The sequence below is a fragment of the Arachis ipaensis genome, chromosome B4, assembly GCF_059453495.1.
Source record: "Arachis ipaensis isolate K30076 ecotype BB chromosome B4, ASM5945349v1, whole genome shotgun sequence".
Classification (NCBI taxonomy): domain Eukaryota; kingdom Viridiplantae; phylum Streptophyta; class Magnoliopsida; order Fabales; family Fabaceae; genus Arachis; species Arachis ipaensis.
This window is the reverse complement of record NC_142439.1, coordinates 87,815,746-87,838,751: the sequence shown is the minus strand read 5'-3', so window position 1 is coordinate 87,838,751 and position 23,006 is coordinate 87,815,746. Positions and strand designations below refer to the sequence as shown.

The 23,006-nt window shown below is 38.7% G+C and overlaps 1 long non-coding RNA gene across 1 annotated transcript; it reads right to left on the bottom strand.

The window, feature by feature from the left end:
- Nucleotides 1-4,060: 4,060 nt before the first annotated feature.
- LOC148568265 (uncharacterized) lies at nt 4,061-4,433 on the bottom strand. The gene is made up of 3 exons (XR_015880682.1): nt 4,400-4,433; nt 4,231-4,320; nt 4,061-4,126 (listed from the first exon to the last, which is right to left on the bottom strand). It is a non-coding gene; the product is annotated as an uncharacterized LOC148568265 (long non-coding RNA).
- Nucleotides 4,434-23,006: the final 18,573 nt, after the last annotated feature.

Here is a 23,006-nt window from a genome sequence, read left to right as displayed (position 1 = left end):
GTAGGAGACTCCGGATGCTAAGACAAGATCTGAGACCAGGGCGGGAAAAGGTAGGTTGCCCACGATTTGTACATGCTCCATAGCATTCCGGATATGTCTTGAGAGATTCAGAGGTTGGTCTGTAAGGATGCACCATAGTAGAACAGCCATGTCTGCAGTGAAAGAGGACTCATGAGTGCTTGGAAAGACGTAATGGGACATGATCTGTGCCCATACACGGGCCTCCAAGGTAAGTGCGGAAGCCAAGATTCCCTTAGGGCAGGTACGGTGGTATCCGTAGATCCAACGGCTGCCAGGTAAAGCGATGACTCTGAGAACAGAGTCCCAGTCAAATTGGTATCTCTGGCGCTGAAGGGTAGCTTCTTGAAAAGCGTCCATTCCTGCTGGAATAGGGGGAAGCACTACAAGAAAACACGTCTTTTGCCACGCTTTTAAAGCGTGGCGAAAAGCTGAAAAAAGCGTGGCGATAGCTTTTCGCCACGCTTTTTGAGCTATCGCCACGCTTTCGAAAGGGTGGCCTATCAAAGGGTGGCGGTTGCTCTATCGCCACGCTTTTTGCAGTCTATTGCCACGCTTTTTGTTTGCCACGCTTTTTTACAAACTGCCACTTGGAAAAGCGTGGCTGTAGGTGGGAAATACGGCCACGCTTTAAAAGCGTGGCGATAGGTAGAGATATGGCCACGCTGTAAAAGCGTGGCGATAGGGCAGATCTGGCCACGCTTTTAAAGCGTGGCGATAGATGGAGATACGGGAAGAGATACGGCCACGCTTTAAAAGCGTGGCCATAGCAAAATATACAGCCACGCTTTAAAAGCGTGGCGAAAGCCTTGTTAAATTAAAAAAAAAAATTTCTTTCTCTTACTTGATCTTCATTGCTACACTATAAATTTTCAATCCTTTTTTATTACCAACCCTACAAATATAGTATGCAATTTTTATTACAAGACAAATCAAACAATAATTAGTGAGATATATAATTTACAATAATTGTTTTATACATTAAAAAAACTATTACTCAAATACAATAATTAGTAACTTCAACTTGTGTAATATTATATGATTATCTTGTGTTATATATAAATGATTGTATTAAAAACTAAACCCAGTCCCAAATCAGTTCAGCTACTACTTCATCAATGTAATGGTAGGAGAAAAAAGCCACCCCTGAAGTGTATGATCCAAAGCCAGACCATGACAATAGCAACCATTGCTAGAAGGTGAGCCACAAAGGTAAATGGAAGAGCAGGAACTCCCAACCCCATCTTCAATCTTTTCTCCTTTTGTCTCCTTCGCAAGCATTGTCTGTAGAGGAAGCATGACCAACTCCTTCAAGGTGTCTTTCACATTTTCTAAAGCCCCAATATCATCAAAAGTGACCCCAATATCACTTGGAGAAATCACATCAAGCAGTTTTTCTCAAATTCATGTTCAGTAACTAAATCCTGAGCAAAATGGGGAAGGGAAAAAAGAAAAACAACAATAGGAATTAATAAGTGAAGAATAGTCCTCATATATTTTAGTAAAGAACCACCAACGAAACAAGTAATTGAAGTTCCATCTAAAACAACATGTTTACGAGGCTACAATGCAAAATTCAATTACAGTTGGCCATGGGTGCTGAAGATTTGATTCAAACAGTAATAGGCACAACAAAAGAGATGAAAATCAGCAATTAAATTACCTTCAGCAATTTCTTTGAATTCTTGTTTTCACCTTCAATGCCCTGTAGAATGTTCAGCCCATACTTAAGGCTGAACCAATAAAATGTAAAAATAAGTGTTACAAGATGAATTTAAGTTCATATAAAATGTAAAATAGTGTTTATAGGTGAACTTAAGTTCACATAATTCTATTTGTGTAGAACTATATGTGTGCTTTAATAGTTACAAGAAGGAAAATTGAACCTGTAAATATCTCTATGAAGGATCTTCAGGAAGGGTAAGTCTTCTATTCCGGATTGCAGCAACATAGACCTGGAAATTAAAAACATGAATAAGTGCAATAAGGAGTTTGCAACCACTATAGATGTCATCGTCTGGGGTATTAAGCCTATCAAAATTCAAGAGTAATGCTGATTAAGTTAAAACCAACACCACTGAGGCATGTATACAACAGATACCTGCACGATCTCAAGTAAAGCACTTGTTCCTTTAGCAGGATGAATTCTGTATAGTGGCAATGCAGCAGCAAAGATAATGATGCCAAGTAACATAGCAATGGTGCCAATCCCAAATTCCCAATCCCATCCTTTATGGATTTGTATCCACACAATGAAGGTTAAGCTGACAGCACCACCAAGGCACACTGCAAGCAAGACTGCAAGAGTGTGTTGAAGAATGTTGACATCAGCCTTGATTCTTTTGGGTCTGTTTCATCAAACTGGTCAACATACCTGCACATATTTGTGCATTCAGAAAACAACCACAGTACTGCTATTAAACATACAAAATGCTTTTGCTTAACCATATTAAGATAAAAAGCATATAAAATAAACCACAAAACATTATAAATAAATTTTGAATCACAATAGTAACGGTTTTATGTGTTGTATATTCTATAAAGAAAAACGAAACCATCTGTTACATTTAAGAATTAAAAACATTAGTTAATTCGATTGAATTATGGAAATAAATTAAAAGTAAGAAAGAACTTACTTCCCAGAACTGCTCACAGAAAGAACGGAGTATGAATCATGTGGAACAGGTGTACTAATGTGCTTCTTCCCCTTGCTTCACAGGCAATGGTTCAAAAAATCCCTTTGATCTTCCAGTTTCTGACAAGGAGATATTATAATAACCAGCAACATACATCAGCCATGATATGCTCACTTTGTTCAAAATATGATAAATTTTATATATGGAATCTTAAGAATAACCAAGAAAGATTAGACAACCAAAAGAAGACATGCAAGATCCAGGAAGTCAAGCCATAAGAATTGCAAGGAAGAACAGAAAGGTCAACCTCTTTAGTTACAAATAAGATTGACTAAACAGAAAAAAACTAGACACTAAAAACCACAGTGCATTAAAAGAATAAATTTTTTTGTCAAACAGGAAATCTCGTATTATTGAGAGCAAGGTATTAGACGGAGAACTTCTTTCATTAATGCCACAGTAAACAAGAATATGTGAAGCAACAATTGTAGAAAATTAGAGCTGCAAAGCAGAAAAGAAAAAAGAAAAAAAGGGACAGAGAAACAAAGAGAAGAGGCCAAGGGGAGAACCAGATACGAAACAAAATGGGACAGAAACGGAACAGAACTGAATAGTCATAATTATCAGACTAAGTCTTCCCTAAAGCAAAGAAATCCAGTGTTCAAATCACTAACATTTTAGTTAAAGCTTAGTTTAAGTCACAATCCATTTCCATTGCAACTAACCAAATTTCAGTTTTTATGAGACATTTTAAAGCAATAAAATAGTCAAAAAAAATATCTTAACAGAAACTACATTGGCTACAGCATACTTAAGCAGCAGTGATAAGCACTGCTCGAGCAAAGCACAAGAACAATTCAAGAGAGCTCACCTTCCTTATTACATTCAGGGTCTTCGGGAATCATCAATTCATTATTAGGGTCATCTGGTAAGTCTTGGAGCCTATCCTCAAACCAGGTTCAAAAACAACAGCAGATTATCAACTTAACAGGTTCAAAAACAGAAAATCACAACAAAAAAATAAAATAAAAATAACAGAAGAACAACAGAACAACAACACAAGAACAATTAGCAAATTAACAAGTTCACACTAACAGTTAAAATTTACTAAGATCCAATTATTCTAATTTCACATGCAATCAACTTACTAAGTTTCTAAAAGCTAGAAATGATAAAACCAACCCGAAATATGGTTAAAGCATTTCATCAAACATGTTGAGTGCGGAAAACTTGAAACGAAATAAGAGAACTCAAAGCTTAGTATCAATGTGATAGAGAAGAGAACATAACTATTGTATACTTTAATTCAGTCTATGAAAAAAATCCAAACCACTGCCAAATCAAATAGTTACTTATTGTAATAGATGGGAAAAAAAAGAGTGGAAGCATTAGGTAACCATAAATACCTTAAAGTAAATCTTGAACAACTGGCAAGTTACATATAGTGCCCCAACACGCTTAGAACCTTTTCCCTGTTATTGCAAGCAAGCCAATAAAGAAGTGAGTGCAATGATTCCCCCTTGCTCACTCACACACTATATATATAATAGTAACCGATATGTAGAAGAATACATACCGCAAGAACACCAAATACTTTCATAAGGAAGGAACCAGCTCCTTTCAATTTCTCCGGGGATTTCCCATTCGAAGCTAACTCTCTATCCGCCTAGAATAGCACAAAACCTCACAGCAAACTTCCAGAATATTTGAAAAAAGAAGAAAAAGAATGAAATGTAAATCGATACCTTCTCGGCAAGAACCCTAACATCATAAACAATGGCGTACAAAGCCTCCATAGCCCAAGCAGATTCCCAATTTCGAAACTCCTGTACAAACGCACTAAAACGCACACCAATAAAGATTACAAGATAAAAATTCGAATCAAGAAATAAAGAGAATAGGTAAGGAAGGGTTACTTCGCGGCTTTTTCAAAGGCGGTGTAGGCTTCGAGCAAATTCGATTGACGGTAGCTCTGGAGGCAGCGGAAGAGAGGGAGGATGATGTCAGAGTACTGGCCGTAGTTGTCGGAGTTCTTGAGGAGCCTTGGGGCGTCGTGGAAGATGTTGACGGCGTCGGCGAGGGAGAGAAGGAAATGGGAGTCGGACGAGATTAACAAGATGAAGAAGAAGTGGTTTCCATCAGTGACGAAGGCGAAGGCGAAGGGCGAAGGGAGGAGCTCTTCCGATACAGGCGAGTAGTTTCGAAGGTGAAAGTGAGCATTAGGGTTAGTGGTTTCGAAGGGAAAAGAGAGATTAGGGTTGGGGATCGGGTTTGGGGCTGGGTTTGGGCTGGGTTGGGAGCCGGGTTTGGGTCAATCGGTTGGGCCCCTCTCGCCACGCTTTTAAAACGTTATTGTTGCTCTCTACGGCCACGCTTTTGAAGCGTGGCAGAAAAGAAACCTTTGGCCACGTTTTTAAAGCGTGGCAATAGTGTACCAGCATATAGCCACGCTTTTTAAGCGTGGCCGTAATGAAACCCTGTCGCCACGCTTTTAAAACGTCTTTGTTTCTCTCTATGGCCACGCTTTTGAAGCGTGGCAGAAAAAAAACGTGGCCTTTTCTCTAATCAATTGCCACCCTAACAAAAGCGTGGCCGTTGATCATTTTCGCCACACTTTTGAAGCGTGGCAAAAAAAAAGTGGCCAAATCTCTTATCTATCGCCACCCTCATTAAAGCGTGGCCATTGACCACTTTTGGCCACGCTTTTGAAGCGTGGCAAGAAAAAAGCGTGGCCATAGGCCTTTTTTCTTGTAGTGAAGACTCAGAGCTTGCTGAATGGCCTCTTCTGTGATGGGGACTTGCTTCTGCTGGACATAAACAGACAGCAGGGTCGGTATGTAGAAGTTGGAGTAGTACTCAACTACCCAAGAGAGATTGACCTGCCTCGGCTATCTCCATAAGAAACCCCATTGTCTTCGCTCAATTTGTGGCTCAACAAAGGCGGCAATATTGGACGGGAGGATAAGAAGGTATTCATTGTTATAGTTCCTTTCTGCTAGGATAGGGAACATCTGCTCACAGTAGCGATTGGGAAATCGCGCAGTGTCCTTTGCTGGAAAGGCTTTCTCCTTGTCGTCCACCTTTATTATCCTCTTAACTCTTTTTGTTGAGGGCTTGACTGCTGTTGAAGAAGGCTCTGCCACTAATGCTCTTTTAGTTCCTCTTCTTGCTGGTGGTTTGGAAGTAGCTTTCTCTTTTCCTTTCTTGGTGGCTATCCTGAAAGAAGGGAAGAGAAAGGAAATTAAATTCAAAGAGATAAAGCAAGGAAGAGGGTATTGTAAGTGATAGTCAATGCACAATAAAGATAAATGGCATTAACACATGGTCCGGATTACATGTGAAAAGCTCATCAATGGAGATATAGCAAGTGCATGTAGGACAATGGAATGCAAGAGGTTTATTGGCATGCAGGCAAAGGCATGAGTAGCATATATCAAACATTCAATGTCCAGTTTAGATTACCATTTGTAACAAACTATCACGTTTGTATTGACAATTAAATCTAATTAATAAAATAATAAGGAAAATTTGTGAAAAGTAAGCATTGAATAGTATAGCAACATAGAGAGGTGCATAATGCCACATGAGCTTTTTCACAAACATATAGCATGCATGGTGAATAGGGCATAGACAATATGAAGATAAACATGCAAGCAATCCCTTAAATAGGAGAAAAATAATTGTCAAACAATGTGTAATAATCCACAAGCATATAATGGGGATGATGACTCAAAAGGTTTCTAACACCATGTAAAAGGAAAAGAAGAAGAAGAAAAATAAAAGTTTGAAAAGAAAAAAGAAAAGAAAAAGAAAATAATAATAATATATATATATATATATATATATATATATATATATATATATAATAGAATAAGAATGGTAGAAAAGAGAAGAAGGAAGAAGAAGGTAAAACCTTGTTAATGGAGGAGAGAGAGAGAGAGAGAGTGAGATAGAAAGGGGAAGGGGGAAAAGAAGAAAGAAGGAGGGAAAAGAAAAATTAGGATTTGGAGGAAAGAAAGATAAGATAATTTGGCAATTGGGGTTTAGCTGTGCGGCGCATACGACGCGGCCGCCTGGGGCACACGTTCGCGTGGTGACGCGTCAGGAAAGGGGACGCGATCGCGTCGGTCACGCGGTTGCGTGACCCGTGTTGCGCTGCTGGCGCGAGTGCGGCCTCGCTCCAGCACAACTCTCTGTTCGATTCATTTTAATTGCCAAAATTGGGTGACGCGATCGTGTGGGTCATGCGATCGCGTGAGTGTGCATCAGAAAGTAATTGACGCGGCCGCGTCGGCGACGCGGTCGCGTGACAAGGATTGTGCTTCCAGCACCAATCCAGCACCACTCTCGCACAATATAGCATTGTGCACCCTTTTACGTCGAAAATGCAGGGCACGCGGCCGCGTGGGGCACGCGGTCGCGTGGGAGGCTATGATTCCCATTCGACGTGAACGCGTTAGGGACGCGGTCGCGTGGGTCAATTTGTGCCATTGGCACGACTCCAGCGCTCCTCCTGCGTAACTTTCTGTTCATTTTTATTTTTCTTTACTCCCCCTGCCACGCGGACGCGTCGCTGGTGCGATCGCGTCGCGCGGCGAAAATTTTTTTTTTTTAGGGGAAGATATGTAATTGAAAGAGCACGAAAGCACTAATAAAGAGAAGAGTTATTAAAGAAGAAAAACTAAGAGTGAAGAAAAGAACGATCATACCGCGGTGGGTTGTCTCCCACCAAGCACTTTGCTTTTACGTCCGTAAGTTGGACGCTCCAATAGCTCAATCTGCTGCGATGTGGGGATCTTCCAGGCGGAAGATCTCAAGCTCCTTATTTTTCTGCACTTTCTCACCATGGTACAGCTTCAGGCGGTGTCCATTAACCTTAATAAGTTCAGGGCTTGAAGGATGACTTAGGTGATAGACTCCGTACGGTTCAGCCTTCTCTACTCTGTATGGACCTTCCCATTTTGATCTCAACTTACCGGGCATGAGCCTCAGTCGAGATTTGTAAAGGAGAACAAAATCTCCAGGTTGGAACTCTCTTTTCTTGATGTTTTGATCATGCACAGCTTTCATCTTTTCCTTGTATATTCTGGAGTTCTCATAAGCTTCCAGGCGAAGGTTCTCCAGTTCCTGCAGTTGCAACTTTCTTTCAGTTCCAGCATTCTCAATTCCCATGTTGCACTCCTTAACTGCCCAGAAGGCTCTGTGTTCTATTTCAACTGGGAGATGGCAAGCTTTTCCATAAACCAAGCGGAAGGGACTCATCCCAATGGGTGTCTTGTATGCTGTTCTGTATGCCCACAGTGCATCTTGTAGTCTGGTGCTCCAGTCTTTTCTATGAGGCTTTACTATCTTTTGCAAGATACACTTAATTTCTCTGTTTGACACCTCGACTTGCCCATTAGTTTGGGGATGGTAAGCTGTTGCAACTTTATGGATTATCCCATACTTTTTCATCAAGCCTGTTAGTCTCCTGTTACAAAAATGGGTACCTTGATCGCTCACGATCGCTCGTGGTGATCCAAAGCAGCATATAATATGGTTTCTCACAAAGGAAACAACAGTGTTAGCATCATCAGTGCGGGTAGGAATTGCTTCCACCCATTTGGAAACATAATCCACAGCTAACAATATATAAAAATATCCACTAGAATTTGGAAATGGACCCATGAAGTCAATGCCCCATACATAAAAAATTTCACAGAAAAGCATATATTGTTGAGGCATCTCATCCCTCCTGGATATGTTACCAAATTTCTGGCATGGGTGACAAGATTTACAAAACTTAGCGGCATCTCTAAAAAGAGTAGGCCACCAGAATCCGCAGTCTAAGATCTTTCTAGCTGTTCTTTGAGAGCCAAAGTGTCCTCCACTCTCAGATGAGTGACAGGCCTCTAAAATGGACTGGAATTCTGATTGAGGTACACAACGTCTAATTATCTGATCAGCGCCACATCTCCACAAATATGGGTCATCCCATATATAATATTTAGACTCGCTTTTCAGCTTGTCTCTTTGATGTTTAGAAAAATGTGGAGGAAATGTGCGGCTAACTAAATACTTAGCAATAGGTGCATACCAAGGGACTACCTCAGATACTGCTTGCAGGTTGTCAAAAGGAAAATTATCATCTATAGGAGTAGAATCATCCTTAATATGTTCAAGGCGACTCAAGTGGTCCGCTACTAAATTTTGATTACCACTCCTATCTTTTATTTCTAAATCAAATTCTTGTAACAGCAGTATCCAACGTATAAGTCTTGGTTTGGATTCCTGTTTAGCTAATAAATACTTTAGAGCTGCATGGTCCGAATACACTACTACTCTAGTACCAAGTAAATAAGCTCGGAATTTATCCAGAGCGAAAACAATAGCAAGTAGCTCTTTCTCAGTAGTAGTATAATTGGACTGGACAGTGTCTAAAGTCTTAGACACATAGGCAATAACAAAAGGATCCTTACCTTCACGCTGAGCCAGCGCTGCTCCTACTGCATGGTTGGAAGCATCGCACATGATCTCAAACGGCTGGCTCCAGTCGGGTCCTCTCACAATTGGGGCTTGAGTTAGAGCAGTCTTCAGCTTATCAAATGCTTGTTTGCAAACTTCACTGAACTCGAACTCAATGTCCTTATGCAGTAATCTGGATAAGGGAAGTGCCACCTTACTAAAGTCTTTAATAAATCTCCTGTAGAAACCTGCATAGCCAAGGAACGAACGGACTTCCCTCACAGAAGAGGGGTAAGGTAAACTAGAAATAACATTCACCTTTGCTGGGTCTACAGAAATGCCATTAATAGATACCACATGTCCTAATACAATCCCTTGTTTAACCATAAAGTGGCATTTTTCGAAATTCAATACAAGGTTTGTATTAACACATCTATCTAATACTCTAGAAAATCCATCTAAGAAAAGGTTAAAAGAATCACCATAAATGCTAAAATTGTCCATAAAAACTTTCATACAGTCCTCAATAAGATCAGAGAAAAGGCTCATCATGCACCTTTGGAAAGTAGCTGGTGCATTGCACAAGCCAAAGGGCATTCTCTTATAAGCATAAGTCCCAAAAGGACATGTAAAAGTAGTCTTTTCCTGATCCTCAGGAGCTATATGAATCTGGAAATAACCTGTGTAACCATCTAGAAAGCAATAATGTGATTTACCTGACAGACAATCCAGCATTTGATCAATGAATGGAAGTGGGTAGTGATCCTTACGAGTAGCTTGGTTGAGACGCCTGTAATCAATGCAGACTCTCCAAGCATTCTGAACTCTAGTTGCTATGAGCTCTCCATGCTCATTCTTCACTGTAGTGACTCCAGATTTCTTAGGCACCACTTGTACTGGGCTTACCCATTCACTGTCTGAAATGGGATATATGATACCGGCCTCCAATAGTCTGGTCACTTCCTTTTTGACAACTTCCAAGATGGTGGGATTCAATCTTCTCTGGGGTTGACGGACAGGTCTTGCTCCCTCTTCTAAAAATATTCTGTGCTCGCATACTTGAGGGTTGATTCCCACTATGTCTGCCAAACTCCACCCAATTGCCTTCTTATGCTTCCTCAGTACATCAAGTAACTGCTCTTCTTGTTGAGAAGTCAATTCCCTTGCAATAATAACCGGAAGCTTCTGCTCATCCTCAAGATAAGCATATTTGAGATGTGGAGGGAGATGTTTCAATTCTAACTTTTGATTATGGGCAGACTCTGGATTATCTGGGGCTTGCGAAAATGGCGAAGTGTCCTCATTGTCAGTTAAGAGGGCCTCCACACTCGGACCTTGTCCAGTGTGCCTCTCTTCAAACTCTTCTTTTTGGACTTCAGCCACACTTTCGTCTATGACATCACACTGGAAGATAGAACGATCTTCTGGGGGGTTGTTAATGACTCCATTCAGATTGAAGATCACTATGCGGCTATCTATTTCAAAGGAGTATGTTCCTGAAAAAGCATCCAATTTGAATTTTGATGTCTTCAGGAATGGTCTTCCAAGTAGGATTGATGATGGCTTATCTGAATCATTATGGGGCATCTCCAAGATATAAAAATCAGTGGGAAATGTGAGCCCTTTAATGTTCACCAAAACATCTTCAGCAACTCCAGCCACTGTAATAATGCTTTTATCTGCTAACACAAAACGAGCTGCCGACCTTTTTAAGGGAGGGAGCCTTAAAACATCATATATAGACAAAGGCATTATACTGACACATGCTCCTAAATCACACATGCAATCATAAATTACTACACCACCAATAGTACAACTAACTATGCAAGGACCTGGATCACTACATTTTTCAGGTAATCCTCCCATTAAAGCAGATATAGAACTACCTAAAGGAATAGTTTCTAATTCATTAATTTTGTCTTTATGGATACATAAGTCTTTTAGAAACTTTACATATTTAGGTACCTGCTGAATAACATAAAAAAGGGGAACAGTTACCTCAACCTTTTTGAATATTTCTACCATTTTAGGATCAGGTTCCAACTGCTTCCTGGGCTTCCTTGCAACTTGTGGAAATGGAATGGGAGTAGTGTTTTCTGTGGTGCCTGCGCCTTTTTGTGCTTCTTCCTGTGGTTGAGCTATCTCTTCTTCAGCTATGTCTTGTATGTCCTCTTCCTCTTCAACATCTTCGATTTCTACCACCTCTTCAGCTGAGGCGTATTCTGGTGAGCTTGGTTCCTCCTGATTCCTCTCCTGCAGTGTGGTTCCGGACCTCAGGGTGATGGCATTAATGCCTCCCTTTGGATTGGGTAATGGTTGAGAGGGGATTCCAGTGGTGCTTGAAGGTTTGTTACTGGAATTTTGTGCTGAACCAAGTTGTGCTATAAGGGCTTACAGAGTAGAGGTAAAACCATTCAGACTGGCGTTAATACTGTTCACGATGGTATTTTCCATGGCCAGTTGTCTTTTCTCAAAAGCTTGTAATAAATCTTCATTAGAAGATACAGAAGAATGAGTAAATTGAGAGGTTTGCTGCTGATTGTTCGGTGGTCCTTGGTTTTGCCTCAGGTGAGGTGCTCGGTAAGGTTGATTTTGCTGCCTGTTGTTGTTTTTATTCCACCTCTGATTTCCCTGATTATCTCTGCCTCCCCTATTATTGTTGTCCCTCTAATTCTGGTTTGAATTGTCCTACCATCCATGGTTATTATTTCCACTTTGATTGTACCCTTGGTTGGGGCGGTCATAGAAGTTGTGGGTGGATGCCACCATGTTGTCTTCTTGTTGGAGCTGCGGGCATTCATCAGTGTAATGGCTGTAATCAGCACAAATTTCGTAAATTCTTTGTGAAACTAGTTGTTGGTTTTGCTGCGGTTGAGTTTGCTGAGCTTGTTGACTCAACTGCATTTGCTTCAGCAGGTTGGTCATCTCACAGATGCTTCGATTTAGAGCAGCAGTCTCTAGGCCAGAAGATACTTCTGCAACGGCTTTTGAACGGCCTTGCTTCTGTCTGTGGTTCCGAGTAGATTCAGCTAAATCACTGATCAATTGCCAAGCTTCATCAGTGGTCTTGTACTTCTTCATAGACCCATTGCTGGCACTTTCTAATGTGATCTTATCTTGGGGCCTCGTACCTTGTGTGATATAGTTGAGTAGCACGATCTTGTCAATCATGTGGTGGGGACATGCTTCCAGAAGATTATTGAAGCGCTCCCAGTATTCAAAGGGAGTCTCATTGTCATCCTGAACAATTGTAGAGATATCCTTCCTCAGTTTATCAGTAACTTCAGAAGGAAAGAATTTCTCCAGAAACTCCTTTCTGAGTGTATCCCAGTTGGATACATTTGCTAGAGGTTGAGTGTAGTACCACTCTCTTGCTTTTCCCTTAAGAGAGAACGGAAAAGCTTTCAACAGAATTGAAGTTTCATCAGTGCCATCACGCCTGACAGTAGAACAGGCTGCCTGAAAGTCTCTCAAGTGCTTGATAGGCTCTTGAGCAGGTAGGCCATGAAACTTGGGCATCAAATTTAGCAATGCAGTCTTTATTTCAAAATCCATAGCTACCGCTGGATGATGCGCTTGGAACGGTTGCATTGTAAAATCAGGAGCTCCTTCCTCCTGAATGGTAACTCTTCTAGCTGCCATGTTTTCTGCACGTAAAACAACCGAATCAGTAGAACGGGGGCTGGTTTCTTCCTCAGATTCACTTTCAGATCTGCCCTCAGAGCGGGCTAACCTACGCTGTTCTCGCCTTATTCGTGAAATAGTCCTTTCAATTTCAGGATCGAATATTAGCAAGCGCGGATCAGGAAGTGAACGCGTTATTTGACGGAAGAAACATGCAGCTCATAGTAGCAAAATTAAATAAAATGCAAATAAATAAGTTCTAATTAATAAAATTAGCACTCTATTGCAACTCCCCGGCAACGGCGCCAAAAATTGATGGGAAGCAGAAGCTGGTGAATTAAAAATTTATTAAAATGGTTACGTTGCAAGTATAGTTCTTAACTCACCGAGAATCTGCTTATCAATTTAGAAATATGTCACAGAGAGTTTAAATTAAAATTACTGGGAGTTTTAAGTCCCAGGTCGTCTCCCAACGAGTTGCAGAAAAGTGTGCTGTTTTATTAATCAGATGTTCCAAGAAGTTGAGCTAAGTAAATTGGAATTTAAATTGAGGATTTTTAAATAATATAAATAAAATCCTTGAATGGGAATTGATTGGTTAGAATCTCTATCATTGATGGTGTGATTGTAAGATTAATTTGTAATTAATGGTTGTTCTGATTGGTTATCCTTTACTAGGTAAGGGAGAGTCAAACAAGTGGGAATGCCAGATCTGTTCACAAGTTGCAACCCACTTAGTTCAAAGGGATTGGCGTCGGTGACAGGATAGCAATCCAACATTTAACCCAATTACAAATTTTCTTTCAATCCTCCCAACTCAAGAGTTCCTTTTAATCAACTCCCCATCAAGTAAGGAAACTACTCACGCATTGTAAATAAAGAATCCATAGCGCATGAAGGGAAATTAAAAGAAGACATGATTATTGGAATTGAAATTGAATTAAAAAGAAATAATCCTTGCATTAAATAATCATAAAAGTATCTGAATGACAAAATTGAACATAACAAAGAACATGGAAGAATAGAACCAAGTTAAGAGAACAAACTAGAATGATGAAGTCTTGATGAGGAAATAACTCTTCTCACTGTTCCAATGCTAAGACCAATTGAAATTTAAAATTCTAAAAACTAGAGAGAAAAACCTAAGAGAGTGAAAAACTAGATCTCAAACTACTAAATGAATGTCTTTCTTGTTTCTGCATATTCTCTGACTCTAGTCTGCTGTTCCGGGCTGAAAACTGGGCCGAAATAAGGTCCAAAATTGCCCCATCTAATTCTGCAAATCGTGCATGTCACGCGATCGCGTCGTCCATGCGGACGCGTCGCTTGCGCTTTTTCCTCTCCACGTGTTCGCGTCGTCCACGCTACCGCGTCGCTTGCGCTTTCCAATCCGCGCGGTCGCGTGAGCCATGCGGCCGCGTCACTGCGATTTGCGCTCCTTCGTGCGGTCGCGCAAGCCATGCGACCGCGTCACTTCTCGTTGGTTATCTCCTCAAATTCTTGTGTTCCTTCCATTTTTACTAGCTTCCTTTCCAATCTCCAACTCATTCATGCCCTATAAAGTCTGAAACATTTAACACACAGATCACGGCATCGAATGGGATAAAGGAGAATTAAAAATAAATAATTAAAGTCTCTAGGAAGCAATTTTCAAACATGTACTGAATTTAGGAAGGAAATCTAAATGCATGCTAAATTGATGAATAAGTGGGTAAGGATCATGACAAAACCACACAATTAAACACAATATAAACTATAAAATAGTGGTTTATCAATTTTCAACATCATAGTTCCTGACCCTGAATTTCTCTGCATGATCTGTGTAACTCCTTGACGTAAACTGAGCTTGCTTTGGTGTGATGCATCATTCCTTACAGTCTATTTCAAGAGTTCTTGTTTTGGATTGATAAAGTTTTGAATTGACTCTTTCTCTGCCTAATTCTGTTCCACGATTATCCATCAATTTTTTTCTGAGATCACTTTTAATTTATCTTATACTTCCCTACATGGATTCAAAAAATTTTTTATATGGTTTAAATTTGTTTATCTGCAATGCCTCACCTATTCTTTTATACACATGTGAAAATAATTTCTACCTTGAATTTTCTTCTTTGACTACAACTTGATTTACTTCTAGCCTTATCACAATTTTTATACGTATTCTTATGTGATTTTGTACCTAAGTATTTTTCAAGACTCTTGAGAGAATATTTTTGCTCATAACCCAATTAAATTTTATTTTACAAACTTTGCGAATTTTATTTTAATTTCGGTTGTTTTGATGCAATAACTAACTTAAACTTTTCGTATTTATTTTGAGAAAATAAATTTATTCCTTCTTGAGATTATTCATTCTTTGTAAAAGCTATCATTGACTTCTATTATTCTTTTCAACTCAGTCAAATCTAGTTTAAATGAATGCACCGTTCTTTTTCTTGATTGTTCCTACCGAAGTTCTTAGATTCAAAATTCCTTCTTAGGATTACAACTTGATTTCCTACCAACCTCGCTTTTGTTTTTATGAAAATTCTTATTTGATTATGTAAAGTGTCTTTCAAGGTTTTCGAGAAAATATTTTATCCTTAGCCTAACTAATTTTCATTTCACAAATCTTGCATAATCTAGTTTGACTCAAATTTGCTTTAACATGATGCAATATTTATGTTTTTACTGATTCTCTTGAATATTGTAAATAATTGCCCCGTTCTCCTCTATAGTTTCTATTGGAGTTCTTTGAAATCAAAATTCTTTCCTATTTGCATGTCGATTTTTCCTTCTAGCACACTTTATGACTTTTGACCATTCTTTTTTGTTGGTGACTCGAACCATTTCTTTATATTCTTGTGAACTTTATGCTCCTCTGATTTGGTTTCAGCTTATTTTGATCTAATTTATCATTACCTTTTTCTTGTTTCTTTTGGATTTCCTAGATTCAATATTTCTTGTTAAGAAACGAAATGACTCTTTTTGGAATGTTTTCTCGTGTCTGTACATCGTTGCTTAATTGTAATCCTACACCACCTTCCAAATTCATGTGAATCTTATCTTTGTCGCTTATTCTTCTCTTACTGAGATTTGTATCTCTTTGAACATACTCGCGCTTATCTCGTTGAAAATTGTTTTGGTACGACATGGATCCTTAAATCTTTGAAAATGTTAAGTGCTCATTTTCATTAGGCGGTATTGGTTTATGCGTTCTACTCGTGCCGTGTAATTTAACGTGTCGTTTATCCTTTTCCTTTTCTTGAGATGTAATTTAAATTTCCATGCTTCACAATCTATACCTTACGTATATGTTGATATGCTGACATTTCTGACTATGTTAAGACTCTTGTAACACGGCTGTTGATCTCATGTTTCTCCACGAGCTAAGAAACCCTTGTAGTAATCTGAAGTTGTTCCACTACTATGCGGCACTATTGTCTTAAATTATTCCTTTTCTATAAAATCTCATACTTCTTCGACTCAACTTGAATTTGTTTCAAACTAATACGATGTTTTTCTTTTTATTGATCCTATCAAATTTCTCTTATTCAAGAGTTATCCTCGAAGTTACCAATTGATTCCTTTTCGGCAATCTTCATTGCTTGTGCATCCTTGTTTACCTGCAATTTCATCCATTCTTTCACATCCTTATAAGTACTATCTTTGTCACTTGTCATTCCTTTCTAAAATCTTGTATCCATATGAGTAAACTCGAGACTTGTTTAAGTATCACATGCGACCTTTAGATATAACAAGTGATACGTTAGTTCTTAGGATACGGCTGGTGAATATGGAAGGTGAAGCTTGTAAATATGCGATGCCACAAGATGTTGTGGAGCTGGGTTTTACGCAAAAGAGTTTTCTCGATGTTATGCTTGTGACCAGTAGTGACTTTGCAAAGTGATTGACGAGATTGAGAACTTTTGGATGAGTCGTTTGATAAAGTACAGTTGGGAGTTGTGATGGTGAGTTATGTTAAAGTGTGAAAAATTGAAACCTTAAGGCTTGATGTGAAAAACTAGTTATTATCACAGATGAATCAGATGTGTGCAAACACCTATCTTGAAAATTTATATCTTATTGAGTTTCTTCAAAATTTAAAAAATTGTTGGTACCATGTAATCTCTTTGTTTTGAGCCTATCTTATAACTTTTGCTTTACACCACACTCTTCCCTTATATTTAAGTCTTATGGCCTATCCGGTATTTGGAAATTTATATATATGCTAAGACTTCTTACTTTTCTAAAGTATACAAAAGTAAAGTATTGAAACTATGTAATATTTTATATATTATTTTAATTTTCAAGGACGAAAATTTTTATAAGGTGGGTAGAATGTAAGACCCAGAATTTTTGAAAAATCTTATTATGAGCTAATTTCAATTTATTTATTCATTAAAGATTTATTTTCAGAAATTATTTTATTAAAAGTAATTAAATCAAGTTTTGATAATTAAACTAGAAATTTTGCTTAATTTTATAATTATTGAATAATTTTTTATATTTAAAATTATAAAACTTAGTAGCTGTAAAAGAATAAGAATTTTATATGATTTGGTTTAAATAATTGAGATTTTGGAATTTAATGCTCTAAGTTTTATTAATGAAGAAACTTAATTATATTATCTTATATTTTAAATTAGAGTATTGGATTGAAAGTCAATTTGATATAATAAATAATATTTTTAAAGTAATTTTAAGGGATTAAATTAGATTTCAAATTAATACAATATACCCTAATTTTATTAAAATTACCAAACTCTAATTTTATCCAAAATCTCTAAATCCCCCTAACTCTAACTAAACAAAACCTAATTTTACCCTAACTCTCACTGCCACTCACCTTACCCTCTCCTAATACACACATGCTAAGAAATGAAAGAAAAAAGAAAGAAAGAAAGGGAAGAACGGAGAGGGAAAAGAAAAGGGGAAAGGGAAATAGTGAGCAACAGAGGAGAAAGGGAGCAGAGAGAGATTAGAAGGGAGGAGACCGCGTCCTAATGCGCTGCCACCATCATCCCGTCACTGTGGTCGTCGAGTCGCCATCGTCGAGCTGAGTCGTGAAGAGAGAGAGTTCGCGAGCGAGAGAGAGAGAGAGAGAGAGAGAGAGAGAGAGAGAGAGAGAGAGAGAGAGAGAGAGAGAGAGAGAGAGAGAGAGAGCTTGTGGTGCTGATAAGGGAATCACTACCAGGGAAGGAGGAGGCCTTATGATTGTGACTGGCTGCCGGAAAAGTCGATGTGGCTGCTAGAGCCACCACCAGAGCTGCTGCTACTTGGCTCAGTTGTTTCTTTTTAGTTGCGTTAAACATTTTCATTTCAGAAACCCCTTTAGTCACTGTTCTGTTATCTTATGCTGAGGTTTTGTGGCGTTAATTGTTATACGATTGAGTTTCGATTGTTATATGTTACGATTAGAGTTGCTGTGGTTGTTGCAAAAGTAGTTTGGAGCTGAGGTTGTAGCTGCCGCCATTGCAGGTAGAGAGAAAATAGAGTTTTGTTGCGTAATTGAGCCGCGAACGAGGTAGAGGCACTTTTCTTAAACTTATTTTACTTTCAAGAGTTGTTACAAGTCGGTATTAACGCGAAAAGTATACTTTTGTGATTTCGTAAGTCTTATAGACTGAATTGAGCTGCTTTGAATGATTGTAATATTTTGTTTGGTGGAATTATTGACTGTTTGAGAATGTTAAATATTTCGAGTTATTGATTTTATTAAATTGGTGTTGCCGAATTGGTTTTCTTGAGATTTAGAAATGTTTTGTTATTGAAAACGAGTTGATTTTAGAAAGGATTTAATATTGGAATTTGTTTGAAACAGAAGAGATTTAATATTGAAATTTGGTTTGATATTGAACCTGATTTGATATCAGAATTTGGTTTAAAACAAATATGAAAAGGATTCGATATTTGGAAAGGGTTTGATTATTGAAAATGATTTGCTATTTGAAAATGATTGGGAAGGGTTTGAAGAATGTTTGGTTGGGATCCTTGAAAAGTGACAAAAGTCCAAATTTAAAAACATATTTAATTTTCATAGATAGATAAACCCTTAATGATTTTGTAGATTAGCAACAATTTGAAAGGCACACTAGATTGTAATTCTATGACTTCTATGATATTTTTAATTTTTAATTTAAATAGATAAAAACATCTTTTAAATTGTGTTTTAGTTATGATTTTATTCATCTAAACATAAAACAAGATTTTATTTTAGGTTTAATTACTCTGTTGGTCCCTATAGTTTGGCCGAATTTTTAATTAGGTCCCTATAGTTTTTTTCCTTTCAATTGAGTCCATATACCAATTTTTTTGTTTTAATTGGGTCCCTATTCGCAGTTAACGTTAAATAAAATGTTTACCTGTGTTAAATTTACCAAAATACCCATGTGTATAGCCCTACATAATCCTTGCCCTCATCCTAAAACTACAGAATCCTATTCTATTCATCGTTCTCCTCTTCTCCGTTTCTTCTTATTTGTTGCTGAAATTTTTTTATCTTGCATGGATTCCACCCAATGTTCTTTGAGAATTTCGAGTTCAAGAAGTCTCAACAAGAGAAGACATTTGTGTTATTGTGGGGAGGCAATTGTTGTTCTGTCTTCTTCTGAAGTAGCCAGCCATGGAAGGAGGTATGTAGCTTGTGGATGAGTGCCAAGGTGCAGTTTTTTTTAGTGGATTGATAATGAAGATGATATGAAAGGTGAATGCTTGAAGTAGAAGGAGAGGATGAGTCGTTGCTTTTGTGGAGACTCTCTGATTCTGAAAAGTTCGAATACACCCAAGAATCCAAATAGAAGGTTTATGTCTTACCCAAGTAGAAGATGCAAATTTTTTGAGTGGGTTGATGAAGAAAAGAAGGTTGGCGATGTTTTCTTATTGTCTTCACAGTATCACTCAGGTTGGGTAGAGGGTGAAATTAGGGGTGAAAATGCACAAGAAATGAGGGTTGATAGACTTAGTGTTGATACGGAGAGGTTAAAGGTGGAGATTGGAGAAGTTGATTACTGTGTTGGAAGAATCTGTGTAGAGTTGAATTCGGTCCAGGAGGAACTTCGAAAGTTGGAAGAAAACATGAAGAAGCAGACCAAGATGCAGATGATGTTGTTTTTTTGTTGTGTAATCCTAACAGTTGCAGTGCTATGTGGTAAAGTTTATTGATGAAGTGGTCATTGTTGGCTTTAAACAGAGTAGTTATAAAAATTGTATGTTATGTTATTTAGATTGAATGGATGAAACTTTTTTTTTGTTTGCTGCTATAAATATAATGTTGTGATATTGAATGAAAATGTACACAACTAAAAACAACTGCTATCAGCCTATCACAGATGCATCATTAGAATAATATAATTCACAAAAGTGGTCCTTAACATGTTCCACACATTAGATAAGTTCAGTGGATCCAACTTGCACTAGTCACAACATAAATGCTCCACCTAAAATGTATTATCAAAAGTGGTCCACCACAAAGCAAAATAAACTAAAAAAAGTGATGTTCCCAATACCAAAATACTTCCACAGTAGACTATAATACACAAAAAAAGCCCTACATAAATCCACAGTAGGAGGAGCTACATAACCCTAAAAGCTTCAATCATCTGTGAGGTCTATGTGTTCAGCAGGTTTGGCTGCTCCCTTTCTTATCCCCATCTTCAATCTTTCACTTCTTCTCATCCCAAAAGTCTTAGTCTTAGGCAAAGGCTGTGTAACTGGTGCTACTTGTGGAGTTGGCTGAATGAGTGGTTCAATGAAGGGAGTTAGTTGAGTTGCTGGTGTATGAGGAGGATTTGCAGCAGCTCCAGTAGCAGGTGAACCAAATCTAGCAAGGGGTGAGTCGTTTGCAGAACTAGATCCAATAAGGGGTGACACAGTTGTAGATCCAAATTCAGCAGCAAGAGTATTTAGTGCAGGGGCTGATGCAACAACAGCCAAATTTTTAAATCATTCCATCACTAAACACTTTTAATTATGTAGTATGAAATAGCAAAATATAGTTATACCTGTGAAACTAGTTGCTTTTTCTCTACTAAGTCCCACACCCCTTCCTCTGCCTCTCCCCTTGCAGAAGATCCAGCAGCTGATTCAGTAGCAGCAGTGCCATTCGTAGCAGCAGATTCAGTAGCAGCAGTAGTTGGTGCAGAGGCTGATGGAACAAAAGTATAATGGTTAACTCATTTCATAATAGAACATTTTCAATCGTCTAGTATGCATCAACAAATCCTAGAATTACCTGTGACAATAGTTCCTCTTCCTTTGCCCTTTCCTCTACCCAGTCACACACCCCTTCCTCTGCCTCTCCCCTTGCAGTAGCTGCAGCATCATGTGCACCATTTCCAGGTTCAGCTGAGTCAATTGCAACATCAGATGCAACAGCAGCGGGTTCAGGAGCTGATGCAAGTTCAATCGAATCGAGGCAACATTACAGAAAAGAACTGGTGCAATGAACAATTATGAAACAACAACAAAATAAGATGTACCTGAGACAATAGGATTTGGGTAGTGCCTCCTGTTGTGTCCATACTGGCTGCAATTGCTGCAAGTCACAGAGGTACCCGTCCTTCTGTACTTCGTTTGAGATCTATTTTCATCAGATTCTCTAATCCGTACCATTCTTGGTCGACCATGTTTAACCCTAAAAACTGGGGGTATGATGGTATCACAGTTCACTTTTGGCCACATGTTCTCTCCATTAATTGGAGCAATTGATTTTCCATATGTTGCAAGGTATGCTGCTGGACTATAGTAGTTGCTGCAATACTCTTCAGGATTATCACCCTTTTCAAAGATGGCACTGCACGCATGTGGGCATGGCATACCACTCAAACCCCAAAATCGACAGCTGCAAGTACCAGCTAACAGATCCACCACAAACCTTTCCATGATCATCCTATTTTTGTGATGTACCTCAAACTTCAGCTCACCTGCCCATCAAGCTTGCCATTCCATACTTCTTGTTGCAATGACATCCAACCTCTTTTTTGGTTTAGGCAGAATGGATCCTTCATACTTCTCGGCCTTCTTCTTCTTTTCTGCAAATCTTGACATCCAGTAGCATCTGATCCACTCAAACATCGTCAGAATGGGTTTGTCTCTTGCCTCAAGAATCCTGCCATTGAAAGCCTCTGATATGTTATTCATAGCATATCACTCTTTGTCATAAACGTGAAATGGCTCTTTGTCCACAACTTTGGGTCCACTCCCATCAGTTTATCATAACAATCTCTATTTTTCTCCTTGAGCAGATTCATTCTTCTCTCCCACTCTTCCACATAGGTAGCTTTAGCAATGGATAGGATTAGATCCCTCAAAACTATCCTCTACCATATGCCTTCTTACAGTTGGCATACAGATGCCTTAAACATAATCTATGCTCAACAGAAGGTTCCATCTCAGCAAAAACTTGCATCAAACCCTATAACAACAAAAACAACAGTATCTAGTATCATTCAATGATATTATCAAGTAGAATCATAAGTGGAATGAAATAGTTAGAATCATAAGTCATATTATTCAATGAAATAGTTAGAATCATAAGTCATATTATCCTTACTTTTTGTTGATCCGACATGAAAATCCATCTTCTTGATTCACCGATATCATCCAGCAACAAATCAAGGAACCATCCCCAGCTGTCCTTTGTTTCCGCCTCCACTGCTACAACCGCAATTGGAAAATAATTGTCATTAGGATCCCTCCCTATTGCAACTAGTAGCTGTTGACCATGGTCTCCTTTCAAGTGACACCCGTCCACTCCTATGATCGGCCTACAACCAGCCAAGAAGCTCTGCTTCACTGAATCGAGGCACATGTACATCCTCATGAATCGTGGTTGGTGTGTTAAAGATGGCCTATCCACAATAATATTAAGCTTGAACCCCGGATTTACCCTTAAAATCTCAGCACAGTAATCCCTCAATTTGGCATATTGTAGTATGGCCCTTCCATGTACTTCTTCCCTTGCTTTTCTCCTTGCCCAGTAAGCCTTTCTAACACTAACATTTGCCATATACTTATTCTGAATTGTTTGAATAATAGTCGCTAGCCGCATATCTTCTCCACGACTAATGTTGTTAACAATCTTTTTTGATATCCACTCACTAGAAACAAGCCTACCACTATAATTCCTCCCACAAGTATGCTTGCCCTTCAAGGTTTTTATCCTAAAACAATCAGATCCTCCTACCTTACTTGCAAAGCAAATCCACTTGCACTTTCCTTTTTGTCCCTTACACACTACTCTGCACCTCAACTTGTCGTTCTTCTTGTACCTAACGTCTCTCCCATTCAATAAGACATGCTCCT